This window comes from Phocoena phocoena, chromosome 9 (assembly GCF_963924675.1).
Source record: "Phocoena phocoena chromosome 9, mPhoPho1.1, whole genome shotgun sequence".
Lineage (NCBI taxonomy): Eukaryota > Metazoa > Chordata > Mammalia > Artiodactyla > Phocoenidae > Phocoena > Phocoena phocoena.
In genome coordinates this window covers 6,995,852-7,006,867 of record NC_089227.1, presented here as the reverse complement: position 1 = coordinate 7,006,867, position 11,016 = coordinate 6,995,852, and positions in this window count along the sequence as shown.

Genomic DNA, 11,016 nt, shown 5'->3' with positions numbered 1-11,016 from the left:
GGCTGTGGTGTGGAGTAGGCTGGGACTGGGGGTTGGGGCATTGTGGCTGCAGGAACTGAGGTGGCTGTGCTTCATCTGAGATCTGGGCTGCCTCTGTGGAAGACTTCTCCAAGGACCCGTCTGCCCCAGATCTAGTGCTAATCTGTGGTGTGGAGTGGGTGGGGTTAGAGCACTCATGCTACGACATAAACCACTGTGCACTCCTGCCCAGGACCAGTCTGCCTGAGAGTCAGTGCTTAGCGTTTGTGCATTCTTATGGCATCCCCCAGTGTGTGCACTGACAACGTCTGCCCAGCCAGGCTTGGTGCCCCAGTGCATGTGCTGACAATGGTCTCTGTGGTTCCACCCAGATCACACCCCAGGTGCCCTGGTCTGTCTCTGCATAGCTAGACTGATCTTTGCCCTGATCTTGTGCCAGGCTGTGGTGTGGAGTGAGCAGGAGTGGGGTATTCATCCTTTTGGACTGGGAAGTGTGGCAAGATAGCAGCAGCCAGTACAAAGCTCTCTCCACCCTGATTCTTATCAAGCCAACATGCAGGCACTGCTCACAAGTAGAGTCTAGGCTTTCTCAGCCCTTCTATCTGTCTCAGCGGATTTCCCAGCAGACAAGGGGGCTTGTCTCCTCCCTGCAGGACCCCAGTACTGGGATGCCCATATTTTTAGTCACCCTGCTCCCCAGGGTGAGAATTCACCTATGTGGACTTCTGTTCCTTACAGATCCCTGCCAGGGGTGCACCTTCTGACCCAATGCCTTTTTTCCCCATCCTGCACGGTTACATGGACATCTTTCTTCCAGCTTTGGCTGTATAGGAGGAGTTCTTTTGCCAGTTTCCAGTTAGTTTTCCATGATTATCGTTCCACGTGTAGATGTACTTTTGATGTGTTTGTTGGGGGAGGTGAGCTCCATGTCCCCCTACTCTTCCATCTTGGTCCCCCTTGGCCCAATATATTTTTGACTTAAGTACTAAGGCCATTTAATGTGGAAAGGATGGTCTTTTCAAAAATGGTGCTGAGAAAACTGAATATCCACATACTGAAGACTAAAGTTGGATTCATACCCCACATCATATACAGAATTACTCAAATGAATCTAAGACCTAAACATACAAGTTAAAACAATAAAACTCTTGGAAGAAACATAGGGGAGAAGCTTCAGGGCATTGGATTTAGCTATAATATTTTGGATATGGCACTGCAAGCCCAGGCAACAAAAGAAAAAATAGATAAATTGAGCTTCATCAAAATTAAAAATTTTTGTGCATCAAAGGACACTTTGAAAAGAGAGTGAAATGGCAACCTACAGACTGGGAGAAGATGTTTGCAAATCACATACCTGATAAGGCATTAATATCCAAAATTCATAAGGAAACCCTACAACTCAACGACAAAAAAACAACCCAATAAAAAATGGGCAAAGGGCTTGGCGAGCATTTCTCCAAGGCAGATATACTTATAGCCTCCGAGTATATGAAAATATGCTCAACACAATTAGTCATTAAAGAAATGCACATAAAAACCACAATGAGATCCCACTCCCCACGTACTAAAATGGCTACAATCAAAACAACAGAAAACCCCAAGTGCTGATGAGAGTGTAGAGAAATTGGGACCCTCGGACACTGTTGGTGGGAATGTAAAGTGGTTCAGGCACTGTGGAAGACAGTTTGGCAGTTGTTCAAAAAGCTAAACATAGAAATTCCATATGATCCAACAGTTCAGCTTCTGGGTATATGCTCAAAAGAATTCAAAAGAGGGACTCAAACAGATACACACACACCAATATTCACAGCAGCAATTAATCACAATCGCTAAAAGGTAGAAGTAACCCAAATGTCCATCAACAACTGAGCGGATAAACAAAGTATGATATAAATATAAAATGGAATATTATTCAGTCATAAGAAGGAATGGAATTCTGGATCATGCTACCACATGGATGAAGCTTGAAAACATGCTAGGTGAAGTAAGGCAGACACGAAAGGATAAATATTGTATGATTCCACTTAGATGAGATAACAAGAACAGGCAAATTAATAAAGAAAGTAGATTAGAGGTTACCAGGGCAGAGGTATATGGGGAATGGGGAGTTATTGCTTAATTGTTACAGAGTCCCTAGAGATGATAAAAAGTTTTCTTTGGAAATAGATATAGTGATGTTGTGGTTGCACAACCTTATGAATGTAGTTAATGCCACTGAATTATACACTTAAAAATGATTAAAATGGTACATGTATATGTTACCACAAAAAAAATTATAAGAGAATCAATTACATATCTCAGAGTCTTTTAAATATATTGTTGAAATTAAAGGCCTGAAAGAGTGGATTTTAATCATCCGAAAATGCAGGCTAATAAAAAGAAACGAAATTGAGTTATTTGTAGTGAGGTGGATGGACCTAGAGTCTGTCACACAGAATGAAGTAAGTCAGAAAGAGAAAAACAAATACCGTATGCTAACACATATATATGGAATCTAAAAAAAAAAAACCAAAATGGTCATGAAGAACCTAGGGGCAAGACGAGAATAAAGACGCAGACCTACTAGAGAATGGACTTGAGGACACGGGGAGGGGGAAGGGTAGGCTGGGACAAAGTGAGAGAGTGGCATGTACATATATACACTACCGAACATAAAATAGATAGCTAGTGGGAAGCAGCTGCATAGCACAGGGAGATCAGCTCAGTGCTTTGTGACCACCTAGAGGGGTGGGATAGGGAGGGTGGGAGGGTGGGAGGGAGGGAGATGCAAGGGGGAAGAGATATGGGAACATATGCATATGTATAACTGATTCACTTTGTTATAAAGCAGAAACTAACACACCACTGTAAAGCAATTATACTCCAATAAAGATGTTTAAAAAAAGAAAAAAGAAAATGCAGGCTATATATTTGCTTTGACCCTAGTGCTATAAAGAATTTTAAAACTCTGGACAATTTAAAAAATATTAAACCTCTCCAACGAGTTTGTAAGAAAGTTAGGAATTCTCGGGTTCGAAACAAAGAAGTGAACCTAGAGAGCAACTTCAGCCTCCTTCTCTTTGGGGATCTTTGCCTTACCAAGTGAACATGAGTTTGGGTTTTCATAGGCTCAGGTGTTTGAGAAAGAGAAAACAAATCTCAGGACCCACCCAAGGCAAGGACTGTAAAAGAAAAGCCTCCATCCCTAAAGCTGCAATGCCAAAGGGCCACACACATAGTATTGGGAGTGAAATAGAAGTAAACTGGCCTCCACCTCAGAGGAGAGTTGACTGTCTCCAATTTGGCTTAGGAGGATAACCTCTGAGAATATCAAAGTGATAAGTGATCCTCACATGAGTTTACAGCCTGAATTCATACTGTCTGGGTAATCTGAAAATTGAGAAGTAAATTTAGAGTAATCCTGGACTGGGAGTCCTTCCAGGAGCCTGGAAGACACAAACAGAAATCCTCTCTGGAAGAATACACATTTATTCCAGGCCTCAAAGAATTTCTGAAATAAAATTCCAAGAAAAATGAGCATCTGATAGTCAAAAATAAAACAAACAGAAACAAGGCCCCATGAATGCAAAAAAAAAAAAAAAAGCTGGAACAGACCTTCAAGAATTTTAAATAAATGGAATTATTAGACACAGATTTTACAGTAACTATGTTTAACACTTTGAAAGAAATAAAAGATAATCTTGAATATATATACAAAAAATGACGAATGAGATTTGGAAGAGAATCAAAACAAAATATAATTAAAATCACAAGTGTAATGGATGGGTTTAACTGCAAATTAGACACACTGAAAAGAAACTGGTGAACTGGAATATAGAACTGAAAAGATTATCTAGAATGGAGCAAAAGGTCAAAGAGATGGAAAATATGAAGAAGGGTTAAGAAACACAGAAGATGGAGAAAGTTTAACATATATGTAATTGTGGACCCAGCTGGGAAGGAGGAGAAAATGGAGAAGCAATATCTGAAAAGATAATGACTAAGAATTGATGAAATACAACAACTCACAGATGCAAAGAGCTAAACAAATATCAAGCAGAAGAAACAAAAAAAAAATCCATACCTGGTTAGATAAGAATGAAATGCGTAACACCAAAGAATGTACTCTAGGGAAGAGGAAAATTGGCAGATGGAATATCTGGGCTGCAAGAGTTAGTAAAGAGCACAGAAAATAGTAACTGTGTGGGTAAATTTAAACAAACATTGGCCTTAAAAACAAAAACAACAATAATAATGTATTTTAGGTTAAATAAAACAATTCTAAGGCAAGATTAGTAGGCAAAGTAATGGTGCCCCAAAGATGCCCACATTCTAATCCCTATAACCTGTGAACATGTTATGTTACATGGCAAAGGGAAATTAAGGTTGCAGATGGAACTAAGGTTGGTAATCAGATGATTTTAATATGGGAAGAGGAAATGGATCACTGGGGGAGGAGCAGTGTCCACCACAAGGGTCCTTAAAGGTAGAAAAAAGTTAAAAAAAAAAAAAGAGAAGTTCAGAATGATAGGATACAAGGACTTGACCTGCTGTTGCTGGATTTGAACAATAAGGAAGGGGCCCTGAGCCAAGATATACAGGCCACCTCTAGAAGCTGAAAAAGGCAAGGAAACAGATTCTCCCCTAGGGCCTCTAGCAAGGAATACAGCCTTGCCAACACATTGATTTTAGCTCAATGAGGTCTGAATTGAACTTCTGGCCTACAGAATTGGAAGATAATAAATTGTGTTGTTTCAAGCCACTAAGCTTGTAGTGATTTGTTACAGCAGCAGGAAAAAACTAATACAGAGAGTTAAAATACATGTCAACAATAGCATAATAGTAAGTGGAAGAAAAGTATTCTAAGACCCTTTAATTGATTGAGGGTGTAAATGGTGTGCAGGCAGCTCAATGCCACTTACAAGCCATTTCTGGACATTTCTTTCTGACTCCACATTCAATGATGCTAGCTTGAAATCAGCCATGATGGGAGCACTTACATCACAGAAATAGGCAAATGCTACAAACCAGATTTTTATTTATTATTTTAAAATTTATTTATTTATTACTTCTTGTTAAAGAGAAACAGCATATTTTAATTCTTGGAGTAAAAAAGTATTATAGCCCTAACCCTAACTTCCAGACTAATCTGGGCATGGGGGAGAGGGACATAACAAGGGGAAGATGAGAAAAAATACCGAATATATCCAAAATAGGGCAAGAAAAGGGGAAAATACATATAAAACAGGTGGGAGAATAAAAAGTACAAAGATGATTTTTGTAAATTGAAACATTAGTGATTACAATCATAAAAGGCAAAGGTTGTCAGATTGGATTTTTTTTTAAGTGTACTACGTGCTTTAAAGAGACACTTTTCAAGCACAAGGATGCTGAGATGTTGAAAGTAAAAGGTTAGAAAAAGATATTTAGGGAAATTCTAACCAAAAGAAAGTTGCTAAAGTTACATTGATACCAGACAAAATAGACTTCAAGGCAAAAATCACTACAAGTGATAAAGAGGAAAACTTCATAAAGTATTATTTCACCAGGTAGATACACAATTTTAAATATGCATGTGCCTAGTAATATAGCATTAACTATATAAAGTAAACACTGATACAATTATGAAGAGTAATAGACTAATCTGCCATCATGGTGGAAGATTTTAACACATTCAATACTTGAGAAATGCACAAAAAATCAGTTAAGCACATAAAACATTTTCACAAAAACTTGGCTTAAGGAACATTTTCAATATACAGAAAATTTGCAATGATTGCATAATTCGCTATGTTCTTCACCCAGCATCCCCTAATGTCAACATCTGTATAACCATAATACAATTGTCAAAATTAAGAAATTAACATTGTTGCAATACCACACTAACTAAACTACAGACCTTACTCAGACTTTACCAATTTTCCCACTAATGTTCTTTTTTTTCTTCCAAAATTCAATCTAGGATTCCACTTTGCATTTAGCTGTCATGTTTCCTTACTTTCTTCTAATCTGTGACAGTTCCTCACTCTTTCCTTGCCTTTCATGACCTTGACATTTTTGAAGAGCACAGGTCAGGTATTTCGAAGAATGTCCTTCAATTTGGGTTTGCCTGATGTAATCTTGTAAGTAGACCGAGGTTACAAATTTTGGAGAATACCACAGAAACGTTGCTCAAATTTTTCCAGCTGTGACAATAGGAGCTCTTTCAGGTTGGCTCCTGTGTCTTTCTATGTGCTCCCATTTTTTTCTCTCATCACCATTGGTGTGTCACTGCTTCTAGGTCCTCTCAGCTGGCAGAACAAGGAAATATGTGAATGTTAAGTCATATATACACACATCTGTATTTTAAAATCTATCTGTACAGATATGTATTTTTTCAGCTGAAAACAAGAAGTGTTGGCAAGGATGTGGAGAAATTGGAACTTTTGTGCATTTATAGTGGAAGTATAAAATGGTGTAGTCAGGGGCTTCCCTGGTGGCACAGTGGTTGAGAGTCCACCTGCCAATGCAGGGGACACGGGTTCATGCCTCGGTCCGGGAAGATCCCACATGCCGCGGAGCGGCTGGGCCCGTGAGCCGTGGCCGCTGAGCCTGTGCTTCCGGAGCCTGTGCTCCGCAACGGGAGAGGCCACAACAGTGAGAGGCCTGCGTGCCAAAAAAAAAAAAAAGAGACACTGATGAAAGAAATTAAAGATGATACAAATAGATGGAGAGATATACCATGTTCTTGGATTGGAAGACTCAACATTGTGAAAATGACTCTACTACCCAAAGCAATCTACAGATTCAATGCAATCCCTATCAAACTACCACTGGCATTTTTCACAGAACTAGAACAAAAAAATTCACAATTTGTATGGAAACACAAAAGACCCCGAATAGCCAAAGCAATCTTGAGAACGACAAACGGAGCTGGAGGAATCAGGCTCCCTGACTTCAGACTATACTACAAAGCTACAGTAATCAAGACAGTATGGTACTGGCACAAAAACAGAAAGATAGATCAATGGAACAGGATAGAAAGCCCAGAGATAAACCAACGCACATATGGTCACCTTATCTTTGATAAAGGAGGCAGGAATGTACAGTGGAGAAAGGACAGCCTCTTCAATAAGTGGTGCTGGGAAAACTGGACAGGTACATGTAAAAGTATGAGATTAGATCACTCCCTAACACCATACACAAAAATAAGCTCAAAATGGATTAAAGACCTAAATATAAGGCCAGAAACTATCAAACTCTTAGAGGAAAACATAGGCAAAACACTCTATGACATAAATCACAGCAAGATCCTTTTTGACCCACCTCCTAGAGAAATGGAAATAAAAACAAACATAAGCAAATGGGACCTAGTGAAACTTAAAAGCTTTTGCACAGCAAAGGAAACCATAAACAAGACCAAAAGACAACCCTCAGAATGGGAGAAAATATTTGCAAATGAAGCAACTGACAAAGGATTAATCTCCAAAATTTACAAGCAGCTCATGCAGCTCAATAACAAAAAAACAAACAACCCAATCCAAAAATGGGCAGAAGACCTAAATAGACATTTCTCCAAAGAAGATATACAGACTGCCAACAAACACATGAAAGAATGCTCAACATCATTAATCACTAGAGAAATGCAAATCAAAACTACAATGAGATATCATCTCACACCAGTCAGAACGGCCATCATCAAAAAATCTAGAAACAATAAATGCTGGAGAGGGTGTGAAGAAAAGGGAACACTCTTGCACTGCTGGTGGGAATGTGAATTGGTACAGCCACTATGGAGAACAGTATGGAGGTTCCTTAAAAAACTACAAATAGAACTACCATATGACCCAGCAATCCCACTACTGGGCATATACCATGAGAAAACCATAATTCAAAAAGAGTCATGTACCAAAATGTTCATTGCAGCTCTATTTACAATAGCCCAGAGGTGGAAACAACCTAAGTGCCCATCATCGGATGAATGGATAAAAAAGATGTGGCACATATATACAATGGAATATTACTCAGCCATAAAAAGAAACGAAATTGAGCTATTTGTAATGAGGTGGATAGACCTAGAGTCTGTCATACAGAGTGAAGTAAGTCAGAAAGAGAAAGACAAATACCGTATGCTAACACATATATATGGAATTTAAGAAAAAAGAATGTCATGAAGAACCTAGGGGTAAGACAGGAATAAAGACACAGACCTACTAGAGAACGGACTTGAGGATATGGGGAGGGGGAAGGGTGAGCTGTGACAAAGCGAGAGAGTCATGGACATATATACACTACCAAATGTAAGGTAGATAGCTAGTGGGAAGCAGCCGCATAGCATAGGGAGATCATCTCAGTGCTTTGTGACCGCCTGGAGGGGTGGGATAGGGAGGGTGGGAGGGAGGGAGACGCAAGAGGGAAGAGATATGGGAACATATGTATATATATAACTGATTCACTTTGTTATAAAGCAGAAACTAACACACCATTGTAAAGCAATTATACCCCAATAAAGATGTTAAAAAAAAAAAAAAGAATGGTGCAGTCATTGTGGAAAAAGTATGGCTGTCCTCAAAATATTAAACATAGTCTTAACATTTGATCTAGCCATTTTCCTTCTGAGTATATAACTAAAACAACTGAAAAGATGAACTCAAGCAATTGTCTGTAATCAGTGTTCATAGAAGCATTGTTCACAATAGCCAAAAGGTGGAAACAACCCAAATGTCCATCAATGGATGAATGGATAAACAAAATGTGGTATATATAGTCTTTAAAAAAGAATGAAATTCTGATACATGCTACAGTGTAGATATACCTTGAAGACATTATGCTAAGTGAAATAAGCCAAACAAAAAAATACAAAGATTGTATGCATCCACTTATATGAGGAAGCTTGAAGAGTTAAAAACATAAAGAAATGAAGTAGAACAGAGATTATCAGGGGCTGGGGGAGGGAGAATGGGGTGGCATTGTTTAATAGGTGCAGAGTTTCACTTTGGGATTATGAAAAAGTTCTGGAAATTGATAATGGTGATGCTTTCACAACATTGTGAATGTACTATTTCCACTGCACTGTATACTTAAAAATTATTAAAATAAGGACTTTTATGTTATGTATTTTTACCCCATTAAAAATGCATATAAAAAAAGGTCAAACTAATACCTCAGAATCTAATCCAGGGACTTCTCTGGTGGTCCAGTGGTTAAGAATCTGCTTTCCAATGCAGGGGACGCAGGTTTGGTCCCTGATCGGTGAACTAAGATCCCACATGCCGTGGGGCAACTAAGCCCACACACCGCAACTACTGAGCCCGCACGCTCTGGAGCCCACACACCGCAACTAGAGAAGCCCACGCACTGCAACTAGAGAAGCCCATGCGTCGTAACAAGGAGCATGTGCACAGCAACGAAGCAAAGACCCAGCACAGCTAAAAATTAAAAAAAAAAAGAATCTAATCCAGCACAACAGCATAGAATTTTTCCTTTGTGTATCTGTAACTTCTTTCTCTGACAGTAAGAAACATGACTCTCGTTATCATAATATATATATATATTTACCTGTTTGTCATATATGTAAAGTAGTTTTAGAATTGCTAACCCATTTCCTGTGGGTTAAAGGATGTGAGAAATAAATTTAACAACCCAATTCAGTGTTTATTATACAGTTCTTTTGATTATTAGCCTTACAGTATTCAGTCAGAACACTGTTGTTCAAAGTTATATAGGTTAGCTCTTTTCTACCCTTTTCAAGTGTGGAATGTCATACGTTTGTAATACAGTTAGATTCATTTGTCATACTCTGCTTTTCATCTTGGGTTTCCCCAACAGCACTGTTTCCCCAACAGACAAAAAGCAGTAAGTGTTGGTGAAGGTATGGAGAAATCAGAACCCTCATACACTGCTTGTGGGAATGTAAAATGGTACAGCCACTTGGGAAACAGTTTGGTAGTTCCTCAAAAAATTAAACACAGAGTTACCATAGGACCTAGCAATTCTACTTTTAGAGAAATAAATTTCTACTCAAAAGAAATAAAATCATAAATCCCCACCAAAACTTACAGACTAATGTCCATAGTACCATTATTCATAATAGCCAAAAAGTGGGAAAAAAACAAATTTCCATCACTGAGAAACTATATGTATATATAGTTTATAAACTATATATATAAGCTATATATATAAATTTGGCCATAAAAAGGAATGCAGTACTCATACATGCTAGAAAATGGATGAACCTTAAAAACATTATGGTAAGTAAAAGAAACTAAAGACAAAAGGCCACATATTTTATGATCCATTTATATGAAATATCCAGAATAGGCAAATCTATAGAGACAGGAAATAGATTAGTTGCAAGGGGCTGGTGGGGGGTTGGGCAGTGACTTCTAGTGGGTCTGTGGTTTCTGTCGGGGGTGATGAAAATGTTCTGGAATTACTAGAGGTTATGTTTGCATAATCTTGTAAGTATACTAAAAACAATGGAATTGTATACTTTTAAGTGGTGAATTTTACAGTATGTGAATTTTATATCGATTTTTTAAATTAACCATATATATGTCTATAAAGTCATTCTCAAAATATTTCAGATTAAAACAATATGGACCACATCTCTGACCACAATGTAATTAAATTAGAAATTAATAAGACAACTTAATAATATTTCTATGTTTAGAAATTAAGAAACTCACTTTTTTTAAGTGAGGTTTTTTTTTTTGAAGTTAGTTTCTGATGTACACAAAAGTGATTCAGATATATATTCTTTTTAATAGTCTTTTGCATTATAATTTACCACAAGATATTGAATATAGTTCCCTGTGCTATACAGTAGGACCTTGTTGTTTATCTATTTTATATATAGTAGTTTGTATTTCCTAATCCCAAACTCCTCTAATTCCCTCCCCCTACCACCCCACTTTTCCTGTCGGTAACCACGTTTGTTTTCTATGTCTGTAAGTCTGTTTGTTTTGTAAATAAGTTTATTTGTATCATATTTTAGATTCCACATATAAGTGATATCACATGATATTTGTTTTTCTCTCTCTTACTTCACTTACTATGATAATCTCTAAGTCCATCCGT